The sequence below is a fragment of the Triturus cristatus genome, chromosome 4_1 (genome assembly GCF_964204655.1).
Source record: "Triturus cristatus chromosome 4_1, aTriCri1.1, whole genome shotgun sequence".
Lineage (NCBI taxonomy): Eukaryota > Metazoa > Chordata > Amphibia > Caudata > Salamandridae > Triturus > Triturus cristatus.
In genome coordinates, this window is record NC_140585.1 from 1159503808 (window position 1) to 1159519721 (window position 15914).

At 43.1% G+C, this 15914-nt stretch overlaps 1 long non-coding RNA gene across 1 annotated transcript in view; it reads left to right on the forward strand.

Moving 5' to 3' along the window:
• Positions 1 to 11333, forward strand: part of LOC146856249 (uncharacterized) — a 292741-nt gene extending 281408 nt beyond the window's left edge. Inside the window, exon 3 of the long non-coding RNA XR_014981450.1 lies at positions 10884 to 11333. This is a non-coding gene — a long non-coding RNA (uncharacterized LOC146856249). The remainder of the gene's footprint in view (positions 1 to 10883) is intronic.
• Positions 11334 to 15914: the final 4581 nt, after the last annotated feature.

The window sequence follows — 15914 nt, forward strand, 5'->3', positions numbered from 1 at the left end:
GAGAATCCAAAGAGGAAGTCATGGGGGAGGGGCCGCCAAAAATGATTGTCGCACTGGGCGCCATCAAAGCTAAATCCGGCCATGTCGACGCTGATGTGCAGGTGCAGCAGGGCGGGTGAGGTGGTTTTCTGAGAGTATTTCAGGAATAGAAGGAAGCTTGGTTATGTTGATGCTTAAGATGAGCGGTGCGGTGGGGTGTGGGGGGGGGGGGGTTGATTTGAAAGTTAAGAGCCGGATTGCTACATTTGAGTAAATGTTGGTATTCTACTAATGGATGCAACTTTGAAGTAATGAGAGTTTCATGTTGTGCAGGGGAAGGTTTAGTTTAAGGGTTTGTTTAGGAGAGTTTTTAGGGATCAGGGTTGGGTGAAGTTAAGGGGTCCGTAGGGGTTTTTAGGGTACAGGGATGGGTAGGATGTAGGAATGTAATCGTTTTTAAGGTTCAGGGTAGGGCTAAGGATAAGTAAGGGGTTATAAGTGTTTTTTAGGATTCATGGATGGGTAAGGGTAAAGGGTAGTGAAGGGAGGTAAGGGTATTTTAGGGTTCAGGGATCGGTAAGGGCAGAAGGTAGTAAAGTGCAGTAAGGGTTCTTTAGGAATCAGGGCTGGATAAGGGTAGGAGTAAGTAAGGGTATTATTCTGTTTTTTTTTTGTTTCAGGATGGGTAAACTGCAGGGTTGTAAGGGTTTTTAGGATTCAAGTTTGTGTAAAGATATGGTTACGTGTTATATCTGGTGTATTTTACCATGCATGTTCCCTGGAGCTCTGATCCCTGCTGGCTCAGCTAGTATGAATGTGCTGTGTGGAATGTTGGAGTGCATGGTGATGCTATGGAATGCTTGGGTGCCTGTGAGGTTGAGGGCCAGTTGAAGTATGGGCTGAGCAGCAAGGAAGCTTCTCCTGGTGGGGCTATCCTAGGGACTAAGCTAAGAACCTACTATGAATTATCTTATCTGCAAGCAAGACCAATAAACCATCACCTATAACCTACACCTCGGCTACTGGGCATTTTCATTACAACGTTTTGCCGATGATTTGGAAAAAATCTACAGAAACTATGCATGAGGTCAACATTAAGTGACTTAAGGAATCAAGAGCAACATTATGCCCTGCAGCCCCACCAGTGCCCTCCCCATCGGATAGCCCATAGCCCGGGCATTTTTAGGTCTCGCCTGACCCAGCGCATGCGCTGGTCTGGCGAGACTAATTGAGAGGGCTCCAAAAAGTGCTACCAGGCCAGCCTAGAGCTACAGTGCATGTGCGCGGGCGTCGCGCTTTACCGCGAATACTTTCACTTTCGCGGCCGCTTTGATGTTTTATCGCGATCACTTTCCCGGCCGCACGGCCGCTTTGATGTTCTCCGTGAGGCTTCAATAGATTGCAGCAGTCAAAACAAACAAGCATTGGCATAGCCAATAGGTCTCGCTTTTGGGACCTTATAAGTGTTTAGTTATGCAACTGTTGCATGGCTAAACACTTATAAGGTACCAAAGGCGAGACCTATTGGCTATGCCAATGCTTGTTTGCTTTGATCTCTCGACATGGAATTTGAGTCAAACACTTGCGTGCAGTTGATGGCATTCTGCAACGTGTATTTGTGAGGTAACCAGCAGCATTCATGTGATGTGGCAGCAGTCAATTGGAGTGCCCTGGCGCTGAACTGGCAGCATTTATGTTGTAGGAACCGGCAAGTGCTGAACATTCAATCTACATCGATTTGGATTGGGGAAGAAAAGTTGTCACTGATCGCGAACCCGCAGCATTTCGTGAGAGTTTGGCTTAGAAGCGGTGTGATGCGCTGGCGAGATGACCATGCTGTGGACATTTGATATTTTAAAAATGCGCTCGTGGGCAGCTACCATCTGCAAGATAGAACATTCATGTTTCTGCGTGTTTGTACTATTGTGCGGTGCTTACCTAAGGATCCGCGAAGCGGAGTCGCACTGGTCTCGAGCAGCGAAAATCTTGTTGGCAACTGTGAGCTCAGGAGAGCACGACCTGTGGCAGCTTAGAAGCCTCGTAGAGACTGGAGGGCATGCTGACATGTTAAGAGTATTCTTGACGGCAACAGTGTATCATTGGAAGGCTGGAATGCTGACTTCCTGAGAGTTTGCCCAGCAGTCCCTTCTCTATAACGTAGCAGGTCAAGGGTTTTCACTGTGCGCACCTCTGAGACGGAGCTATATCTCTGCTTAGATACTTACTGCAGGTTTTCCGACGGCGGTGAATACACATATGAGGTGGCTGGTTAGTTTCACCATTTAAGTGGAGTCAGTCAGCTCAACAGGGACATCCAAATCTACACCGTGTAGGCATCTACGAGATTTCGCAGCATTACTTCTTCTACTAAAATAATGATGAGAGCAATTATGACTCTGAGGCAGAGGCGCAACTAGAGCCAAATTTCGGGGGGGGGGGCTAAGAAAAAATTTCGGGGAGCGGCTGAATCTTTAAGCAAGAGTGGGGCTGCAGGGGCTCTTAGAAGGGGTGAAACAACAGCGAGGCCTCGTTAACATACAAATGGTCTTTTAAAGACCTGTGAAGTGCACGGGTGCGGCTGTGTGCGCGCCGGGAAGCTGTCTCAACCCGGGCTGCCACACACGAGGGGGGGGGGGGGGGGGCTGAAGCCCTGTGAGTCCAATGGGTGTTGCGCGCCTGCTCTGAGGTATGGTGACCGTGGGATGCTTCGGGTGAGAGGTCGCTCACCGGAGACTTAAAGTATCACTGCTGCATGTAGTCATGATGGTTTTATGCCAAAGTGTTTTATGCCAAGTTGAACTTTCAACGCTTATTAATCTGTAGACCATATTGCTGACCAGTACTATGCTTACTTTATGCCATGATGTCCAGGGTGTTACATACAATTCATATCTGCTGCCTTAATCTAATAATATTTTTTTCCTCTTTAGTATGCTTACTTTAACATGATGTCATGAGTGATGATTTCTCTGTGCTAGTGTGAATTTTTACCGGTGCGCATGTTTTCTGTGCGTGGAAATCATTACTGAGGTTGTATTGTGATATAGTGAGTTCCCGTGTAAGAGTGAATTCCTACACATGCGTGGGTATCGTTACTGAGGTTCTGTTGTGATATTTTGATTTACTGTGTAGTGTTAATTCCTACCGGTGTGTAAACTGAGGTTTTATTGTGATATAGTGAGTTCCCGTGTAAGAGTGAATTCCTACAGGTGCGTGGGACTCATTAATGAGGTTCTTTTATGATATTTAGATTTCCTGTGTGAATTCCTACCGGTATGTACGTTTTGTGTGTGTGGTAATTGTCGCTGACATTACAGTCATGTTAATAGTTTTTTTCTGTTACATTTAGAGTTCTTCGTTTGGGTACGTGAGTATGGGAGTTCTTTGTTGTGTGAATGAGTTCGAGATTGCTTTGATGGCGTTTGTTGTTCTGTTACTGTGGGTTGGTGTGCCGTGCCACTTTATTATTGGTTTTCTGAGTTATGTCAAGTCAAGCTAGTTTGGCCAGCTGGTGTGGTTTGTGGTGGTAACAGGAGCGGTATGTTTTCCTGGTAAGCATCTGTAAAAGATGTGTGTGAGTTGTGGGTGTGTGGTTTGGGTCTGCATGAGATGCATGTGAGTGGTGGGATGTGTGTGTGAAGGGGATATATGTATATGTGTATATATATATATATATATATATATACATATATATATATATATATATATATATATATATATATTGTCTCTTTCTATTTTGGATGTTGATGAAGGACTGCTTTGTTTCGAACTTCAGTCCTTTATTTAGCAATTTTTGATCCTAATGTAAATGCGTGGAAATGTGTTTCCATCTTGCATTCACAATATCTTTTATGTATGTTGATGTAGGAATGCTTTGTTTCAATCGTCAGACCTTTATTTGGCAACTTTTGATCCTAATGTAAATGTGTTGTTTCTATCTTGCATTCGCAATATTTGCATGTGTTCTGTAAAGGAGAAAGATGTGTTATGTTTGGTGTATTTTACCATGCAAGTTCCCTGGTGCTCTGGTCCATGCGGCTCAGCTAGTATGAATGTGCTGTGTGGAATGTTGGAGTGCATGGTGATGCTATGGAATGCTTGGGTGCCTCTGAGGTTGAGAGTTTCAGTTGGCATATGCGGTCCTGGTGGGGCTAACCTAAGGACTAAGCTAATAACATGCAATGAATATACTTATCTGCAACTAAGATCAACCAATTATCACCTATAACCTATACCTTGGCTACTGGGTTTTATAGGGTTCCGGGAAAGGTAAGGGTATGGGGATTAAGGAATTTTTTAATGGTAGTGGGATTGGAAAGGGGTATAGATAAAATGTAAAATAATGAAAAGCATATCTATACATTTGTACGCATATATGAAAAGAATATATATATCAGGAACAAATTCTCCGTATCAGGAAAGAAATCCAGGACTCACAGGGGCGCTTTTCAAGATTTATTAGGCAAGGTGACGCCTCACCAACGCGTTTCGCTTTGCAGCTTTTTCACTGTATGGTGGCTTCTCCATTGTACCCATATTTACATACAATTTCATTCAATAACACAAAGGAAGGACTCCAATAGACCTGTGTGTTCATAGTCTAACATGAGCGCCATTTTAAGAGTATATCTCGAGAATGGATATGCACGCTCGCTATGCATTTAACAAGTTATAAAAATGTGAATAAAATGCCCACGCATCATTAATATTGACAAATAATTCAAGTTAATGTTAATACAAGTTAATGTTGATACACATGATGCTTGCGTGATTTGGAACTGATTTACACTCGCTGAACTCCATAGCGTAGACACTTCTGCCCAAGTGGGCTGATTGGCATGCACCAACTGAAATGCCAACTCACAAAATTACAATCATGTCGGCAAAAAATATATGTTAATGATAATACAAGTGATGCTTACGTGATTAGGAAATGCTAAACAATCACCAAGCAGGATAACAAAAAACAGTCCTGCCCCAGTGGGCTAATGTTATAACAATTACAAATATTGGTGTTATGCACAACCTCTAAACATCTCGCCCAAGTGGGTCCATTGGTTACATCAAATTATGCAGTTCATATAGTCCCAATACCACACATTAGTCACTTCAAGCCTTCTCAGAGATCCTCTTATTTGCTGTCCTGACGCTCGCCTTTCCTAATTATGTAAAAAGGGGACAAAAAAGAGAAAGAAAAACATCTTGTTTACTTCTTGCTTCTCATACCAATCTCAGAATTTCAATCACTAAATCCAATATTCCTAAAATTCTTATGTCTAGATAAAAACACTTGTCATCAGAAATCAACTTCAAAAATAGAGCTACCATAATCCCTTATAAATGTACTGTCATCTCCTCACTAGAGTTCAAACCTTCAGGCATCAAGGTGTCGAAGTCAATAATAAATCTTGACTCCATACTGTTTTTTTGTTATACTGCTTGGTGATTGTTTAGCATTTCCTAATCACGTAAGCATCACTTGTATTATCATTAACATATATTTTTGCCGACATGATTGTAATTTTGTGAGTTGGCATTTCAGTTGGTGCCACTAACACAGGCAATTGTTTCAACATCAGCCCACTTGGGCAGAAGTGTCTACGCTATGGAGTTCAGCGAGTGTAAATCAGTTCCAAATCATGCAAGCATCATTTGTATCAATATTAACTTGTATTAATATTAACTTGAATTATTTGTCATTATTAATGATGCGTGGGCATTTTATTCACATTTTTATAACTTGTTAAATGCATAGTAAGCGTGCATATCCATTCTCGAGATATACTCTTAAAATGGCGCTCATGTTAGACTATGAACACACAGGTCTAGTGGAGTCCTTCCTTTGTGTTATTTAATTAAATTGTATGTAAATATGGGTACAATGGAGTAGCCACCATACCGTGAAAAAGCTGCAAAGCGAAACGCGTTGGTGAGGCGTCACCTTGCCTAATAAATATTGAAAAACGCCCCTGTGAGTCCTGGATTTCTTTCCTGATACGGAGAGTTTGTTGCTGTTACTTGGGCTACTGGAACCCGTCTGGGACCACCGTGAGAGAAGCTCCGGACTTTCCAAGGTCTGTTTGTGATATATATATATTTTTTCACTGAAAACACCAAAGATTAAAGTAACGTTATAGTTTGGTGTGATAGACAGATGTGTTTTCATTTAAAAAAAAGAAATCCTTATAAATTCACTGAAACGGCCAACAGATAGAGTAATGCTACAGTTAGGTGAATATGTCAGTGACAACAGTAATGTTCTAAACAAAACAAAAAACATAGAAATTCACCACTTATAGTTAGCAGAGCTATAACTTGCGCCCTGCCATGCACTGCTTTTGACCTCACATATTACATTACTCAAGACATGCTCTATGACATCATTTGTGACATCACTGATGACAACTCAAATTACATCATTGTATCAGCAGAGAGGCCAGTCCCTCTACACACCCTGATACACGCACCCGTCATCTGAGAGAGAGGTCTGAAAGGGGAGCCCAGTCCCTCTCTGCACCCTACTCCATACAACCATCATCCAAGAGAGATCTCAGCGGACAGACCAGTACTAATCCCCAACCTACTACGCACACCGTCACCTGGGAGATGGGTCTGAAAGGAGAGGCTAGTCCCTCCCGCACACCACTATGCACACCCATCCTCTGAGAGAGAGGTCTGAAAGGAGAGGTCAGTTTCTCCTTGCACCCTACTACACATGCCCATTATCTGATAATTAATTACATTTTTTTTTAAACCTAGAAATTCACAGAAAAAACAAAGATTAAAGTAACAATATAGTTAGGTGAATTTCTCAGTGACAACATTATCATTTTAAACTAAAAAAAACACAGAAACTCAGCCTTCCGGGTAGGAAACAGCAGTGTCCGAGAAAATGGCGCCCTTGGGCCATAAGATGGTTCATGAAAGGGGGAGGGAGTCCAACCCAGAGCTCCCCCAATTTAAAATGTCTTCGGTCCTGTGGAATAGGGTCCCAGGGGCCTTTCAAATGCCAAGGAGACCTTTTTAAAAAATGCTTAGGCCCAAGGGATGGGGAGGAGGGACCATGCACCCCCTCCCCATTGAAAATAAAGCTGCCCCGGGGTATGGGTCCCCAGGGCATTAAAGTGGCCTGGGGTGGGGGGCTGCACATACCCTCTCCATTAAACATAATGCAGCCACGGAGGGTGGGGTCCCCGAGGCTGGAAAAGACTCCGGAAGGGGCTTCCGCACATCCACCTGCCCATAAAAATATGTCACAATGACTGACCCCACTAGGGCCCTGGCCCACCCCCGGAGCCTTATTTAGTCCATCCATATTTTTTTTGGTTTTATCGTGGATTCATGGTGCCACAAACTTTTTAAAAAAAACTATTTTTGGCCCCTGCGGGGCCCACCGGATCGGGGGGGGGGGGGTATGGAGCATGCCTGTTGGACCCACAGATCCTTTGTGGCCTGATATATACATACATTTTGAACCTTAATTTTTCAAAACTGAGCAGAGTTACACAAAATCACAAAATGGCATGATTTTTGTACAAAATCAGCCGTTTTGGCTGTAGCTGTGTCTAATTTTCATATGGAAAACTGGATGGGAAAAACAAGATCCACCTTTTTTCTCGACCTTCACTTGATGGATCAATCCGAAACATTCCAGGAAGGAGTTGACGTTGATGAACCTTTATTTGGAAAGTTTTGTGAAGATTCATAAAGTTATGCAAGAAATAAAAAATACTTTTACTATGGTAACATAGCTGTAAGGAAATGCCTCTTTTTGTATGGCCAACTCCAAGTTTTTCACCTAATTTTGCTGTTTTTTAACTCTAAGAGTGCACTGATGCCTGCTAACCAGACCTGAGTGCCAGTGCCTTGACCCTAAACATGTATGTCGAATAGGCTGTTCCCAATTTGAAATGGCTAACTTACCTGTAAGTTCCTAGCAAATGGTTCCATGGTACCCACTGCATGTAAGTTAGAAGGTGCTTGTAGCACTGGTTGTGATGCTCTGGAGGTTCCCCAACTCCAACGAGTCCCCCAGTCCGTAACTGAAGACTGGTAGAGCAGTCGTGCACTGCTAGCCAGGCTTTGCTGTTGAAAGCATTGTCAAATCCACTTCTCCTGTACATGTGTGTAAGTCATCCCTCTGGCAGGCATACTGAGTCCTAAAGTAAGGGTGCACCATATAGCACAGCCAGGACATGAACTTTACTTTTCCTGACAATAAAACACGCAAAACTACAGTTTTTACTGTGGAAAGACTTGGTCGTCCAATTGGCGAGTAGAGGGTTACACGCTGGACCTCAGCTGTGCTAACTCCTGAGAGGCGTGACCAAAGTAGGCACTCCAAGGTTATCAAACAACTCGTTTCATTAAGTCAAGTCGAAATAAATGTAACTTGTTGCACTGTGCAGCTTTAGCAAAGCTGCCACTGTGTTGCTTATGAACCTCCTGTGCTTTCCGGACACACATGGAGCCTGTTCCCTGAGAGAGCTTTCAGCCCTCCTGGATAGACGTGCCAAGAACTCTTGCAAAGTAGAATAATGAGGAATTGCAGGCCAGGGAGGTATCACCTCCCTCCTGGAGGATGCCACTTGGGTGTTAGCCCCAAAAAGGCAGACTTCAAAGGTGAAGCCGCCTTTGAAGGGCAGGTGTGTACCACCAGGGGAGGGCTGCCCCATTGTTGAGGTAAACAGGCTGGCACGGGGAGCAGAGAGGGGAAACTAGTTGCCAAACCAGTATTCCCAGGGTAGTGTAGCCCTAGGTAGCCACACCCCGGAGATGTACTAGTGAGGTCTGAAAACCGAGAGGGGGTCTCGTCATCTTAGGAGTGGGCAGAATGGTGCTTCCTGGGATAGCCCGATGGTACACTCCACAGGAAGTGGTCACCAGGTGGGAGAGAACCTGGTAGCCCATTGGCTACTAACCACATTGTGTCCCGAGGGCACTTTCCAAGCATAAAGGGTGAGCACCTGGTATCCAGAACTCAGATCTCGACCAACTTGGAAGAAGGACCGAAGAAGGACTTCTCTGCTGCATCGAGGGACCAGCAAAGAGAGGCTGCACTATCCAAGATTGCTCCTGCTGTGCCTGGTGGTTAGCGAAGGTAGGGACTGTGACTGCTGTGTCGTGCTCTAAGAGAAGTCATCTTTAGAGTCCAGTCAAGCCAAGAGACTCCAAGGGCCAGCCAACTAGCCTCCTGTTCGCTGCACAGGGACACAACAGTTGAAGAAGCCTGCTGGGGCAAGTAGCTAGCCAAAGTCTTCAAGCCACTACTACCCCCATTGTGAAGCCCCAAGGACCAGAACCTGATGTACAGAGTTGCACCCGAGTTCACAGAACCCGCCCAGGAGTTCTGTCGGAGAGTTGCTGGGACCCTCAGAAGGTGAGTTATCGACCCAGGAAGGATTGGTTTGTGACCACATCACTGGGTGACTGGTAGTCCAGTGGCAACTGGACTTTGGCCAGACCAAAGAGAAGACCTTGTGGGACATCGACCCTGTAACTAGGACCTACACTATACTCTCAACAAGCAGCCAGGGGATTCGAGGTCGTACAGCCCAATTAGTCACTCAAGTATTCACAAGATAAAAACCTTTTTGGCTTTTTTAATTGCACGTCATCGAATAGTAACATAGAACATGACGTAATACAATAGACTTTGGTATTTTCTCACATTCAGGGTTGACATCTTATATATTACTTACAATAGCTTTATTATCATGACTTAAAAAATTATGGACAGCCAACCTATTCGAATTAGCATAGGGGTCGCGCGTCGGACATTGGTACTAGCTTGTTGGCTTTCTTACATTTCGGAGTTGAAAATTAAGCAGCGTGGGTCTGCTGACCTCTAAGTTTGAGGCAGACATATTATTTCTACTTGGCGAGTGATGTATTTTGCAGGTCAAACAATAAGGAGTTTTTCCCTTTCTTTCTTTCTCTTTAGCTCATAGTACTTTGAACATCTCTCAGACTTGAGGGAGTTCATGATGCCAGAATAAATGATGAATTTGCCTTTATTGCTGTACTATATTCTTGGGCACGCGACGCCTGCTAATGCATAGTCAGGTCCATACGGAGGACGGGACTCACTCTATTATTTGAGGTATTTTATGATTCTACATTGGGAAATTTCAACTTTATTTTTACAATTGGAGGGCCACTCATTGTGAAACCCTTTTTCCTTAATATTCCGGGAAGATAACAAATCCAGGCATTCGCCTTTTTATGGATGACTATGTACACCATTCTAAAATTTACAGTGAGATACTAGTCTTGGTGAGGGAGCTAGATCTAATAACTTTGTCTTGGTGGGTATGTGTTTACTGGTTGGTGGTCTTTGGTCTTGGCTTACGATTTGTCATGACTTCTGACTTGGTGATTTCTGTAATCTCACTTGTTGATTGCATTAGGAACAACGTTTTAGTGCTTTCACACTTTTGGGTGTGTTTACTGTTGAGTCTCTCTTTAATAAAAAAATATTGCTCTTTTTTCCTCTTTTACTCTCTTTCACTTTTTGCATTGGTGGTTTCTTGAGTTTTTATGGGTCCTATTGTGTGAGACTCAAGTTTTTGAGTTTTCTTTTAATTAATTGTCTTAAGGGGTATATTTTAAATCCCCCTTTTTTAAATAATACATTTTGTATGTTATCTGGATTTCTAATCATGATCACAAGTGTTTGTATTTGCACGTTAGGAGAAACCTTGCTTTTGCAGTATTTGATTTGGGTATGTTCTATTTGCAGCCCTGATGAAGCCCAGTTTAGGGTGAAACGCATTGGCTGCACTTGTGGATTAAGAATATTAAAGAATAATACAGATACATTATTGAAGACTCAAGAACCTCTTTTTTATTTATAATTAATTACTTTTGTTGCATCTCTGTTTTTGTCATTGCCTGTAACCAAGACCCCCTCGCAATCTTCGTGGACCAAGGAATCCCTGCAGGAAGATCCCCATCGACCGCATTGCATCCACAGCATCCTTGGAGCATCCTCCATCCCTTGCATCAGGATTACTCCATGGGAATCCATTGCAACGTGGACAAAGTGCCTGGAACTGCTGGCAGACTGCTTCTTCTGTGAAGGTCACTTTCTGGAGGACCTGGATGGTCCCCCTGTCTAGCTCCCTGCTAGAGTAGGTTGCCTCAAGTACTTACAACCGAATGCATTGACACTTATCCAAGTTTTCCCTGAAAAAGTTTCTGAGTGTTGAATTCATTGGCTTTGCAATGGATTGTTCGCGGTGAAGTAAAAATGCTATGATTTATGATTGCTCGCATTATCTATATTTCCGAAACTCTCTGGTGGATCTTTTTCATTCTAGTGTCTAAATCCTTATAAAACACATTCTATTTGTATAAGTTGGTGTTGGATTTCTTGAATGTTGCATGATTTTTTCTTCAATTGTTTTGGTTGTGTTTAAATACTTTACAATAGTTCCTCTGTGTAAGCCTTGCTGCTCAGTGACACAGGTACCCAGGATTGAGCTGAAGGTTTGACATATGAAACCTTGAGATTCTAAAGTGGTTGCACAATCACACTACATAATACAGCCCATTTCCTCACAGTGCTACTAACTATAACTTCCTAGTGGAGACCACCACTGGCTGGGTAGTATATATAAAGGTCAACACCTTGTATTACATGCGTTGTAAAAGCGAATGTGGAACAGATATTCACCTGCAAATAGTCTCATTTTCTGTTTCTGAGCAGCCTCTCTGTGTTGCACTTTCAGTGTCATTTGTGGATCAGGTTCTTCAGCAAATTGTGCTATTTTGCTGGGGATTTTCTTCCCGAACATGAGTTTAGTTGCAAAACCACCGTCACACAGTGTGGGTCCTAGTGTTTCAGCGATGGCCTTGGAAATTTGAAGCACCTCTTTCAAGAAAGTCATGAAGTGTTTGAAGACACCATAGTCTTGAGGCTAAAGCAGTGGTATCTTTCAGTGTTTGAAGCCCGGTCTTGCTGCAAATTATGTGAGTTCCCCTCTGCTAAAAGGATGGGAAGAATGCCAAAAGTGGAGAAAATCTTAGTGAGTACTGGTATGACTACATCAGATGCTGTGTTGAGAACAGCCATAACCTTAAGAAAATGTGAGCATCTGTCAATGGCTACCAGTACATGTTACCTATGGTAAAAGAACAAAAAAATCCATTGTGACTTTCTTTCTTTAATGTACTTCTCTGAATTTGTGACGTTACTAGGGGTTGTAAGGGTTGTGGAAAGCTGTCTTTACCTATACATTCACTTACCCTTGCTTTCTTTTCCATCAGTTTGTTGAAGAATGGGAACCAGACTTTCCATTGCAATAATTTTTTATTGGCCATCATTGCTGCAGTTACCTTGTGACAATTCCTCTACTTGACCTTGTAATAAGGAGGAATGATCACGTGAGTTCACCTCAGTATTTACCACTATAAATCTGGGCCAGTTCACTTTGAAGAGGAGAGGAGTTGGCCTAACGGCTAGGGCGGTCGACCTTGAATCTGGGCAACTGGGTTGAAGTCTGGGCAATGACACCGAACATCCTGTGATCCTGGGTAAAATCACGTAATCTCCCCGTGCCTAACAAAAATGAATGTGTGTCCTCATGTAATGCAACTGGTGCTATGTAAAGCGCTCTGATACCCGATTCGGGTCAAGTTCGCACTATATAAAACTCTGTAAAAAAAAAGATGTTAGTACCTTTAGGCCTCCTAAAACATTTTGTTGATACATTTGGAATGTGCATTCTAGATCATTTCATCTTTGTGTCTCGAGAACGTCAACTACAGCACGCAAGGTAGACTCATTCAGATCAGCTTTGATGAGATCTAGGGGGTCATTAGTATGGTGGGCGGACTTTGTCCCCCCGCCATACACCCGGGAACCGGGACCGCCAGCAATGCTTGCAGCGGTCCCGCACCCACAATTAGGATGCACCCACCACACTGGCGGGTGCATCCCGCATTTGTAACATTGCGGCGGGCAATGCCACACAAGCAAGTTGTGGCTTTCAATGCACAATGTGACAGGCACCACGCGGTGCCTGCCACATTGTACATTGAAATGCAGGGGGGTACCATAGGTACCCTCATGTGCAGCCCCCACCCCCCAGAATCCCTGGGGGCCCGCTACGGGCCCCCAATGTCGAAGACTGCATGCGGAAAGGCATGTCCCCGCCTGCATACTAATATGGATGGCGGTGTCTACCAGACACCGCCACCATATTAACAGCTTTTCCGCCGGGTAGGCAATCGGGCGGATTGCCTTCTGGCGGAAAACTGGCGGACGGGCTTTCCGTCTGCCGGGGTCCCCCCCGCCATAGTAATATGGTGGGGGGGATTGGCATGTGGGCAGGCACAAATGTCAGGTGGATCGCCACCGCCATGCGGGCGGTGGCAATCCGCCCGACATGCTAATGGGCCCCCTAGTTTTTTAGAACATTCAGCTGTGCCTGACAATGACGGGCAGTAAAAGTCAAAGTCAACAACAAACGTATTCAACAAAACAATGCCATAAAAGTACATTATTGAAACGTTTTCATACAATCATTTTAGAAACAATTTCATAAACTTATTAAAACACATAAGAGTAAACAAGTAAAAAAAAAGTTATAGATTTAGATTACCACAAAAAGTGCAGAAACATTTTATGCTTCTGCGAAGCACAATAACTTTATCAAGAATACCTCTTCCTGATATTAAGTGCGCTTCTGATAAAATGAATGGCTGTGCGACACATTTCAGCCGAGTCTAACTGCTTAAAATATTGAAAGCCCAGTATATATGACTTCCAATTTGTAGGACGTAACATTGACGCAAAGAATCAAGAACGTACTGTCTTATCCAGAGATAACAGGGGGCTAGTGAAAAATATCTGTCCGTGGACACCATCCTTAGGACCATCCTTAAGGTGTTAGCTCGGTGAGAGCTCTGACAGTGGTCATAAGAAAGAGACCTTATCCGAGCTTTCGTCACAGGGACTAGTGATTCAGGATTATTATACAACTCAGGTGCCCCAAAACTTGAAAAAGTGCTCTTAATACACCTAGCCGTGGGGTGTAAGCCACATTGTCAAGGGCCCTGCAATCAGTGATTATACTTTTAGTGAGACCAAGCTCACTCGATTGCCATATTTTTACCCAAAGTAAAAGGGGAGCCAGCCCTCATAGGTCTTCTAAATAGGACAAGCATACCTCAGAATGACAAAAAAGAGTGGCTGTGTCTGAGGGAACCAATATTAGTCTTCGAAAAAAGTATTTTGCAATTTCTGGAGATTATTACTATTACAATACCCCCACACACCAGCCCAATGAGAGGCCACTGAGATACATTTAGATTTAAACAAAGTCAATATTTGTTTCAGTAGCCTATGCCCCAATGTAGATACAAAACGGAAAATCCCTTCAATAGCTTTTGAAAGCTGAAGTGCTCTTAGCAACACAAAGATGCCCATTAAAGTTTGGGGTCGAAAGCAATACCTACAGAAATAAAACTGTCAACCTTTAAATCTGGAGATCCCTCAATATAATAGTTTTTCGATTTGGTGCTTCTGAGCCCACAGATTAAAATCAAAGACTTAGATTGGTTAACCTTCAAGTCTAGAGCACTCTTAAACTCCATCAAACCATCCAACAACTACTGGAGACCATTTGCAGTCCTAGTTATGAGGACAGCGTCGTCATCGTAAAGGAGTGTGGGGGTGTATCGAGTTCCCTCCCTCTGGGTGTTTATCCTCTTCTGGACAAGGTGTCCCTCAAGACCATATATGTAAATTAAAAATAGAAACAGGGCTAAAATACATCCTTATTGGACTCTTTGACCTTAATTTGTACAATTTCCAGTACCAGAATAGCGAATCCTTACCAAGGTGTCCCAGTGCAGTCTAAGTAAATGTAAGACTAACGGTTTTTCCACCCCCAAGCTTTCTAAGATGTTCCATAGTTTAGAGTGATTTACAGAGTCAAAAGAACTTGACAAACCAATAAAAGTAAAGTGCAAAGCGGTATTTTTAGTATGAATGTATTTACCAACTGAAAGAGAAAGATGAAGACATTGTTCTGTGGTTCCAGTCCCTTGTCTAAATCCATACTGGAGATCTGAAATAATATTATTTGACTCCACCCAGTCCTCCAGTCTCGCCAAAAGTACCCTACCTAAAATCTTCATGGTTGAGTCTAACAATGATATTGGACGATAAAAGGCAGGGCTGGGACTATCCCTTTTCTTAAAAATGGGCACAATAACTGATTCCTTCCAAGTGGGTAAACGGGGTCCAGTTATTGCAGCAGTGAATACATTTCTGAGAAGTGGTGCCCATAGGTTTACATTTTCTTTGAATATGTCTAAAGAAATACTTCCCGGGCCCAGGGCTTTTCCACTTTTGCTCTTTTGTTATGGCTACAGCTACATCGTCAACTCCATGGGCAGCAAAAAACGGCTATATGTGCACACATCTAAATTTGGTGTGTGGATATATAGCCAATTCTATGATGAATTATTATTTAATCGGGCTGTTGGAGATGTTTGAGCACAGCAAAGACTGAGTAGTCTCTGCCGCTGCCAAACTATGGTCTGTCCACTTTGTTTTGGCAGGCGGACCATTATGTTGGCGGGAAGGGTACTCTGTGACTGATGCGACAGAGTACCCTTCCTGTCAACATATAAATTGGGTCATAAATCATGAACTCAATTCTTCAATCGATATGAAGTTGATTGGTGTATTTCATCCTGCTCTGTTGCAATCAGCTTCAAATTGTACTTAGATCTCGATCTACCACAACCTTAAATTATCCTTGGTTCCCAATGCTTCTTGGCACTGTTTCTACTTAAAAGCTTTATTCAAAAAATTCATATCTCTGGTTACCCTTATTTGCTTTTAGTTATTTTTGTGTCCATTTGTGTATTAATTGTACCCTATTTTTCTAATTCGGACTGGGATTTTTATTGTTTTGCAT